This window comes from Pediculus humanus, genomic scaffold (assembly GCF_000006295.1).
Source record: "Pediculus humanus corporis 1103172108285 genomic scaffold, whole genome shotgun sequence".
Lineage (NCBI taxonomy): Eukaryota > Metazoa > Arthropoda > Insecta > Psocodea > Pediculidae > Pediculus > Pediculus humanus.
Window position 1 is genome coordinate 242,557 of NW_002987854.1, and position 10,911 is coordinate 253,467.

Consider the following 10,911-nt stretch of genomic DNA (forward strand, 5'->3'; position numbering starts at 1 on the left):
AAAAAAAAAAAATTTTTTTTTTTTATTGTTTCCCCCAAAAAAAAAAAAGACATTAGCGAGAGAGAGAGAGAGAGAGAGAGATAGAGAAGGGATGTGTAAATGAACCTAAAAAAAAAACCGGAACAGGTTTTTTTCGGTTGGACAAACTGTGATGGGTAAAAAAAAAAAAAAGTTATTGCGAGAAAAGAAAAAAAAAAAAATTTGCTTCGGGGGTTTTTTTTTTTTTTCGGCATCGAAACCCCGCTTGCGTACATGCATCATTCTACTTAAATAATAATTTATTTTTTTCTCTTTTTTTTTTTTTTTTCGTACCTGTACCAGACGAAAATGAAAATGAAAATGAAAAATGTCGGCAAATGATATTAAAATCAAAGTTAATTTTCACGTATTAAATTTATTTAAAAAAAAAAAAAAAAAAAAGTTTTTGTGTGTGTGAGTGTCAGTGAGCCGCGTTTCCATCCGTAATATTTTCTTACATTTAAATTTTTTTTTCCCTTTCGGCACGTCGGGGAAATTTTTAAAAGTAAATTTGGCAACGCTGACAAACATGCGATCGGAGTAGGGTGGAGGCGGGTAAGGGGAGAGTAAATGGGGAGAGAGAGGGAAGAAAATTATTATTTTCCTTCGTCGGCGATAATATCATAATAAAGAATGACATTGAATTGTTTTCGGGCAAAATTTTTTTTTTTCTTTCGGAGAATGATTGACTCAATGATTGATTGATTGATTGATTGATTGATTTTTCCCTTGAATTTATATTAAGTTTTACTATTTAAAACAACTTCGGGCGTTAAATAATAATTAATAGAAATTAAAAAAAAAAAAAACAATTTTTTTTTTCTTTTTTTTTCCGTAAGCGTTTAAAATTAATAATAATAATAATAATAATAATAATAATAATAATAATAATAATAATAATAATAATAATTGCGTTGTTTTTTTGTATGTGCGTTTGGATATAAATAATAATTTTTTTTTTTAATTCAGGGTGGCCAACCGTTTTTTTTAAAAATAATTGTCGTTGATAGTTTGGGTGAAAATGAATAAATATTTTTTTGATCGGTTTAACTTTTTTTTTTTTTTTGATCGATTCGATTTTAATTGTGAAAAAGACAAAAAGAGAGAGAGTGGGGGAACAAAAGAGAGAGAGGAGGGATAAGAAAGAGAGCTAGATAGAGAGAGAGAGAGAGAGAGAGGGAGAAAAGTTAACGGATTATTGAGGAAAAATGTCGGAAACAATGGTTTTTAAATATTTAATTCATAGATAACAACATCATTTGTTTTGGTTGTTTTTGTTGTTTTGGTTGTTGTTGTTGTTGTTGTTCTAACAGTTACTGAACAGTTAACTAAGCATTTAACATTTCATCGGTCAAAAATATCATTACAACAAATTTACATTCTAACCAAACTAATTGTGATTAATCGAAAAATGATTTTGAAACATTTTTTTTTTACATACACACGTAATGATTTGTCATTTTTAATAAAAAACAGGGGTACCAACGTAATTTTAACTCAATAAAAACAGACAGAGAGAGAGAGAGGAAAATAACGATTTTTTACACTTGGAAAAAAAAAAACAATTTAAAATAATAAAAATTGAAGCGAATCTAATAAGAACTAAAATTTTTTTTTTTATGAATCCGTGAAATTAAATATGGGAAGTTAAGAAAGAAAAGTTAAGAAAGAAAAAGAAAAATTTATGTTTGTAATAATATTCGAATTAGCTTCGGGTAATTAGATTTTTCTAAAAAAAAAATTCTAAGTCATTTTTCACATCTTCTATTTTTTTTAAAAACTAAACTACTTCTTTAGTTATTAAAGAATTATTTTTTTTATTTTTTAAAACTAAAATTACTAAAATAAAATAAATTAAGACTAAAAGATGATGATAATAATAATAATAATAATAATAATAATAATAATAATAATAATAATAATAATAATAATAATAATAATAATAAAAGTGTAATATTTTAAATTAAAAGAAAAAGAAAAAAAGTTTGATCCTACATCAACAACAAAATTTTTTTTCCTTTTTTTTTATTTATGTTTAAACCGCAACAATTTTATTACATTGACGTGGTAGAAGATAATCGTGAGATTCATTTTTAAATAGTTATCGCATATAACAACAACAACAACAACGTAAACGACACACAAACAAACAAACACATATAGAAAAATTAAATGCTTTGTTACGTTCGTAAAAGTAGAAACAAAGGGAATTTATTTATTATTATTATGATTATTATTATTATTATTATTATTATTATTATTATTATTATTATTATTATTATTATTATTATTATTATTATTATTTATGAAAATATAACGCGGCGTATTATTATAAGAGAAAAAAAAATTTCTTTTTTGCTTTCACGATAACTCCATTCGTATTTTTTTTTAAAAAATTATATAATTTATTCGTGACGTCATTTCTGACGTCATACTTAATCAATAATTTTTAATAACGTTTATACGATAAAAACGGAATCACACGCAAAGAAGAACAGTTTCCGGTCAAATGACGTCACGTTTTAGTTTGATAACTTATTCGATACGAAAATATAAAAAAATTTTTTTTTTCCTTTTTATTTTTTTTAAAATAAATTTTAATAATAATAATAATAATAATAGTAATAATACTAATGATAATTTATGTGTTTTAAAATTTATTATTATTATTATTATTATTATTATTATTATTAGAAAAGAAAATTTATTAACGTCCTAAATAAAAAAAAAAAAAAAAAAAACATATACATATATGTAAAAATAATAATTTCTTTAAAAAAAAAAAAAAAAACAAAATGGTAGTAATGTGAAAACTACGATGATGTTGATGATAATGATGATAATGATAAATAATAAATTAAAATAATAATAATAATAATAATAATTTAATTTAATATTTCAAGAGTTTTTTTTTTTTAAACCGTTCACGATTTTTTTTTTTTCTATTTAAATTTATTATGGAAAAAAATTTTTTTTTTCGGATACATAAATAAAAATGGCGGACGAATGCCGAGATTTAAATTTTTTTTTTTTTTTTAAATGTCGACTTTATAAATTATTAATCATAAATGAAATTATGTAAAATCGATATTTCAAAAAAAGAGAGAGAGAGAGGATGAGAGAGTGAGATGTAGATAATTTTATAGATATTTTCATTATGGTAAATATAAATTTAAAAAATTTTTTTTTAGCGCCATTTTTTTTATACGAAATCTTTCAGTTCGCGTTTTTACTCTCTCTCTCTCTCTCACTCATTCACTCTCTCTTTTTTTTTCCTTTTTTGGTTTAGTATTTTTTTAAAAATACGCTTAAAGGTAAAAATATTGTTTAAAAATAATTACTGACATCAAATTTAATAATATTTTATTTTTAGTAAAGTTTAAAAAAAAAACAAAAACAAAACAAAAATATAATCAATGTTAGTTTTTATTATGTTTTTATGTTTTTGTTGTTTGTGATAAGATGTTTGATATGATGATAATAAAAGACGAAGTAAAAAATAATAAAACAAAAAAAAAATCTCACGATTAACCCTCCGGACACGATAAAAAAAAGAAGAAGACGAAGAAAAAAAAACGTTTCATTATTATTATTATTATTATATTATAATAATTATCATTATCATTATCATTATTATTATTATTATTATAAATCGCCTGGAATTATCTGTTTAAAAAAAAAAAATCGGTCATAGAGAAAATTATTTAACATGAAAAAAAAATTTTGTTTTGAATGCAAGCAAAATAAATCGACGTAAATCGTTCGTGGGTTTTTTTTCGGGGGGGAGAGGGGGCGAAGGGGAAGAAAGAGATGGGAGAGGGAGGGTGGTAGTAAAAGAACCGGGGGGCAAAATTTAAAAAAAATCTTCCCGAAAAAAATCGTTTTTTGAAAAACGATTATATATTTAAAGTCTCGCGCGCGTGTCATGTTTTTGTTTTTTTTTTTTTTTATTTACTGACACGAATTTGTTAAAGTCACGAAGAAAAAAAAAATCGATAATAAATCGATCGATCGTTCGATAGATCGATCGATTATTATTATAATTACCTGACAATAAAGTGACAGATTCCTAGGAAACAATCCTATTATCCTTACGTAACGATTGGGTTCGTTCCTTTGATCGTAATAAGCCGAAAACATGAATATCCCCAATATTTTATCGTGTTTCCAAATTTTTGACGTGGCACGAGAATTTTTTAATTTCGAATCATCATCATCATCATTATTATTATTATTTATAGTTACGTTACAGTTTATTCGATCGTTTAATTCTTTATTTAATTTATAATCGTTCGAATAACTTACGATCGTTTTCATTGTTGGATAATAATAATTATATTTATCCGTGGGATTAGACAACGACGAAGACGACGACGACGACGACGATGATGATGATGACATAATCATTTCGAAATCGTAATTATTATTATTATTATTAATTTTTTTTTCGTACTTTGTAGTTTCGCTGTCGTAAAATTCTATCGTCACGTAAAACAATAATAATAAACTTGTGATAACTAATTTCAATGAATTCGTCCATTTTTTTAACATTTCACTTTTATTATTATTATTATTATTATTATTATTATTATTATTATTATTATTATTATCTATTATTTTCATTAAATCTTAAAATCATTTTTTTTTTTACGTAGGCGCGACTCACTTTTTTGAATACCAGTACTGCTACCTGAAAAGATAAAAAAAGTTTTTAATTTTCGTGGTCTCCCACATAAAACAATTTAAAATTTTTGGGTAATTTTTGGTGACGTCATAAAATTGAAAAGTTTTATCATTTTACCTCGGGATTAAAATAAAGGTAAACTCGGGATGATAATAATAACAATTCCAGAGGGTACGATCGGTTGTTTGAAACCTGGAATTTTTATTAAGAGAAAATCTGGTGTCGTATATATACATGTTGCGTTCTCACTATGGGAATAATAACGATAATAATAATAATAATTTTTAATGTTATTTCTATCCTCTTTCTCTTTCTCTTTCTTTTAGTGCCTACATTTGTCCCCCCTCTCTTTGTCTCTTTTTTTTACTGTGTGCATTTGTCTTCTCTCTCTCTCTCTTTATAAATATTTTTCTTGGTTTCTCTCTCGTACCTTGTACATTTGTCTTTCACATTCTCTCTCTATCACTTTTAGTTTCTCTCTTTCACTGCGTGCATTTGTCTCTCCCACTCTCTCACTCTCTTTCTTTCGGGACAACTCAAATTTATTTCAATCCGCCATATTTTTTTCTCATCATCCTCCGATGAAAAAAAAAATGGAAGTTATTAACACGTTTATCATTATTATCAACGTCATCATCGTCGACGTCATTATTATTATTATTATTATTATTATTATTATTATTATTATTATTATTATTATTATTAACTACTTAATGAATTTATCGATTTGATTTTTTTTTTACCCGTTTTTTCATTTTTAATAAGTATTTTTATTGATTTATTGATTTCATTCTTTTTTTTTTTAATTTAAAAATTCATATCGCGAACTTTATTTATTATATTATTATCATTATCATCATTAATCGTGATCGTTACTTTATTACACACAGTTCGAAACCCTCTCACTCCGAAAAAAAAAAAAAAGTTTAAGGCCCTAAAATTAAAAATAAATGAATAGAAGATTGAAGAGAAGTCACGTGGTGTCGATTAAATTTTTTTTCTTATCCGTGAGAGTTAAAATGGCTGGAGAAAAATTCATCGGAAAACGTCATGACGAATGAAAATGTATTGATAAGAAATTATGAGATCGTTAAAAAGTTTAAATTTTTTTTTTGTCCAGGAAAATCTCTCGGTTCTGATTGATCAGAGACAAAAAAAATAAAAATTAAAAGTCTTTAATTAACTATTATCATTATCATCATCATTATTATTATTATCATGTGAACGCCATTTTGTTAATTAAAAAAAAAAAATATTTTTATTAAGAATCAATTTATTAGATTTCAAAAAAAATTAAAATTCGTGTTAATTTAAATAGTCCGCCATTTTTTTTTCTTAAAATCTATAAAATTTTTCGTAGTGACGTAAGAGTGATGACGTCATTTTTTATTTATTTATTCTGGTAGTAATAAAAGAATCAACGTGGATTTTTTTTTTTTAAATTTTATTTAATAATAAATCACGATATGGAAAAAAAAAAAATTGCGAAAAATATTACGACGTATTTTTTTTTAACTGTTTTTTTTTTGCGGTCGGTGACCTGAAAATTTTTTTTTGCTGGCGTTAATAATAATAAAAAAAATAAAAAAGTTGGAGCTTTCAACGAGTTTTCAAATTTATCATAACTTGACAACCCGATTGAACTTGCGAAAAAAATTTTTTTTCGTTAACACGCCCGAAGGTTTTTGTAGGTACGAAAAGTAATATTATTATTATTATTATTATCATTATCATTATTTAATTTGTCCCGACGTATTAATAAAAAAAAAAAAAATTAATTTCGTGTCGAGAAATCGAGGTCGAAAGTACAAATACGACAACATTTTCTTTTTTTCTTTCTTTTTTGCGCCATAAAGTTAATTTGAAATTTTATTTATTTATTTATTTGCTGTAGTTAATTAAAAAATTTGATAAGAGCAAAAATTAATAAAAAAAATTTTGATTCGGCTTATAAAATCAGTGGCGGAAATAGAAACGTAAACTTTCTCCCACACTCTTTGTTTAATTTTTTTAAAGCTTTTTTTGGTTTTTGTTTTTGCTGCGGTCAATCGATAATAATCGTGATTATTATAATTTTTTCAAAATTCATTGCTACGTGGAAATAATAAAACAATAAGTTTAATAATCATTCGGATTTTTATTTAAAAAAAAAAAAAACTGAAAAGGAAACTAATAATTTTGTTTTAAAAAAAAATTATTTTCGTAAATAGAAAAAGAAAGAAAAAATTCAATAAGGTTAAAAGGTCAATGGGAAACAAAGGTACCGAACGAGCTTTTTCTCATTATTATTATTATTATTATTTTGATTTGGTGGTTATGTATCAATAAGATTCCAACAGGTTTAATATTATTAAATATTTAAAAAAAAAAAAAAAAGAAAGAAAAAATGGTCGAGACGTGCGAATAAACCGACACGTTTTTATTTTTATTTTTAATTTTTTTCTAAAATGTTTGACTTATACAAAAGATAAACATGAGTAAATTCGCTTATTAAAAAAAATTATTTGTCGGGTTTTCAAAATAAAAAAGATACGATAGGGATGCTGTTGAAAATTATGAAGTTTCGCATTATTTAGGAAAATAAATCCACGTGGATGTAGATAGAATAATAATTTTTACTTTTGTTTTCTAACTATTTACACGACAAAAACCTACGAGGAATTTAAAAAAAAAAAAAAGTAAAATGCAAACGAGATGAGATAAAATGGCGAACGAAACTATTTTAGCAAAGAAAATTTTTTAACCTGTTAATTTATTAATTCGTCTGGTTACATTTTGCTATCGTTTAATTAAAGAATAATAAATACCAGTAATGAATGAACGAAAGCAAAAATAATTTTCTTTTAAAAAAGTAAAACGCAGCAAATGGTCTAAAAAAATTTTTTTTTTTACGTCGAACGAAGATTTAAAAAAAAAAAAGAGATTATAACTTGATCTTAGATAAGGTTCAAACGATGATAATAATAATAATAATAAATGTCAACTCTTTTTTTGTAGGTTGGTATACCTGTCGAATAAAAAACTTAAACAAAAAAAAATGTGTCTGCTGCCCCGTTTATGTGGATTTAAAAAAAAAAAAATTTTTTATTTTTATTTTTATTTGCTATTAATTACTAATCAGACTCCATTTATTATTATTATTATTCTTATTTTTCTGAAACCTGACCTTTTCTCTTCTTTTTTTTCAAAACCCTGTTAAATACAGTTAGAGTTCAAAGGTTAAAATTCTCAAATTTCTTTTTTTAAAATCATTATTACATATTTAAATGCTTGTAAAAAAAAAAGAAAAAAAGAGTTGCAAACGAATCAACCTTAAAATTATTATTATTATTATTATTATTATTATTATTACCATCACGATGATTACGCTCATAATGATGATGATAATGATAATAGTATTTTTATTATTATTATTATTATTATTATGAATATTACGATTAAAGTTTAATCTCGTTAAAATCGTTTCATATCCAGAGTCGTGACAGTTAATTATAATTATTATTATTATTACCATTATTATTATTTTTATTATAACTAAAATTATTGTAAATGATAACAATGATGATGATAAGGATGATGAGAGATAACCTTTGACCGTTTTTTTAATATTAAATTATTTAAATTTTCTTCTTCAAAAAAAAAAAAAAAAATTTCCTTCGTAAAGTTGAATGTTTTTTTAAAGACGCCATTTTGTTTAAATCGTAACGTAAATTTTATAAAATTATTATTATTATTATTATTGACACGTTGACGATGATGATGATAATTAGCAAAAATGAGAGAAATGATATTTTTTTTTGTTTTTAACCGACTGGAACTCGGTTTAGTCATACAAGTTCTGGAAAAATGTCTAAAAAATTTAACAACAACAACAACGACAAACAGCCTGAGTTTATCTCTCTTTGTAAAACAAAATAAAAATATAAAAATGTTTGTTTGCGTTTTGTTTTTTTTTTTTCATCGTGTCAGGCGACAAACAAACAAAAAAAAAAATAATTAAAAAGAAAAAAAGGAGAACCGCGCGTTTTTTGTTTGTTGATGATGAAACCGGATATACGACCGGTAAATACAAACATTATGTGACAACATCAAAAACGTTTTTTTTTTTTTTACTTAAACGTCGTCGGTTAATCTTAGTAAAGTTCATAAACCTACGAAATAATTTTTTCTTACCTATCGTAAAAAACTATAAATAATAATTATAGCAAAAACAACAACAACAACCACAAAAACTACAAAAACAACAAAAAGGGAAAATGGGGGGGGGGAGAAAGAAAAATGAGGAAGTTGTAAATATAATAAATTATATTTACGACTACTACTAATTTTCTTTTTTTTTTGTACGAAAGGTCATAAAACACACAAAATACCTGACGTAACAATCGACAAACAACCAAACAACCTGATTTCTATGTTTGTTTTATTTATTAAAATACTGAAAAGGAAATGATTTTGTACTTTGTTCGACAGCTATAAATGAATAATTTGCGAAAGAGAGAAGAATTTAAAGAGAAAGAAAGAGAGAGGTGGGAGGGCAAGGTAGAAAGAGGTAGGTAGGGGGCCAGAGAGAGAGAAAGAGAGGTAGAAGAGAGAGAGAAAGAGAGGTAGAAGAGAGAGAGAGAGAGAGAGAGAGAGAGAAAATCTCGGCAGCAATGAACCATAAAATTAGTAAAAAATAAAATTTTGCGTGCAAATTTTTTTAAAAGGGGCGTGACGGCAAAAAAAAATTTTTTAACAAATGAAGCAAATTAATTAAAAAAAAGGAAATATTTTTTTGTTTTTTGCTACGGTTCAAACGTGTAAAACATTAATTTATTTTATTTATTATCATTATTTTAATAACAACATAAAACACATCACGTGTATTTTTACGTTTTTTTTTTTTTTAGTTTTTGCTATTGTTAAATTTATTTATTTTATTTTATTTTTTTAAAATTAATTTTAACAAATTTTTTTAAACATGTTTTCTCCATTCCCTCCCTCCTCTTCCTTCCCCCTCTCTACCTTCTTTTCTTTCTAATCCCCCGATAAACAATTTGCTACGGTTAAATTTTACTTCTTTTTTTTTTTTTTTAATTTTCTACCAGATTTATTCGGAGATATATTACAATTTGTTGCTACCTGTCACGTAAAAAATTTCAATTTTTTTTTCTCTTTTCTTTTCTTCTTAGTAATTTTTTGTGAGTGACCGACCGACCGCGACCGATCGACCTGGTCACTTATTGTTGGGGGGTGTGCGGGGCGGGGTGGTGATCAAAAAATCCTTAAATTTTTTTTTTTTTTTTTTTTTTTATTATTCATGCACGTGATATAATCAACTAAAATCCGCTAATGTTAAATTTCCTTTTTTTTTTGTTCAATAATAAAAAATTTTTTTTTTTCGAATTTGAAACAAGGCACGTTTCAACAACAACAATAAAAACAACAACAACAACAACAACAACAACCATCACAACTTTTTTAGAAAAAAAAAAAAACGGTACTTGTTTTTTTTTTTTTTTTTTTTTAATAAAAACTTGAAGAACAAAACTAAAAAAAAAATTAGACATCGAAGTATAATTAACTTTAATAACTATACAAAAAAATTACAAATTTGTTTGTTTGTTTGTTTGTTAAAAACAAACATTTGTCGATTTAAATCATGATGACGATTCCGGTTTTTTTTTTTTTTTTCAATTTTTATCGATTTGGTCAAACCGAGGAAACAATGTTACGGATAATTTAAATTGCTTCATTAAAGGTTCGATGATTTTGGTTTGTTGTTTGTTGTTCTCTCTCTTATATGATGAATAAGTAATATTTGCAAAATAACGATATGATTGATTTCGCCAATGGTTTTTCCCTTTCGAATGATTAATGTGAATATTTTTTTTGTGACCTTCATTGCATCGTTTCATTTACTCTGTCCTACAATTATCCTTTTGAGTCATTTTCTTTTTGCACCAACGTTAAAACCCCCCCCCCTCGTACCCCCACCGCCACCGCCAACCACCATTCAATCCATCTCTATAAGGAGAAATGAAAAAAAAAAAAAATCCAGTTCGATTGACAAGTTAAAAATTTTAATTAATAATTATTTTTCAACTACTCGTTATTATTACTTGACACGAATAAAATTTAAACTTTTTTTTTAATAAGGCACAAGCACACGCACACGCGTACGCGTGCACGCACGCACGCACCATCATTGGAAATAAAAATAAAAATAA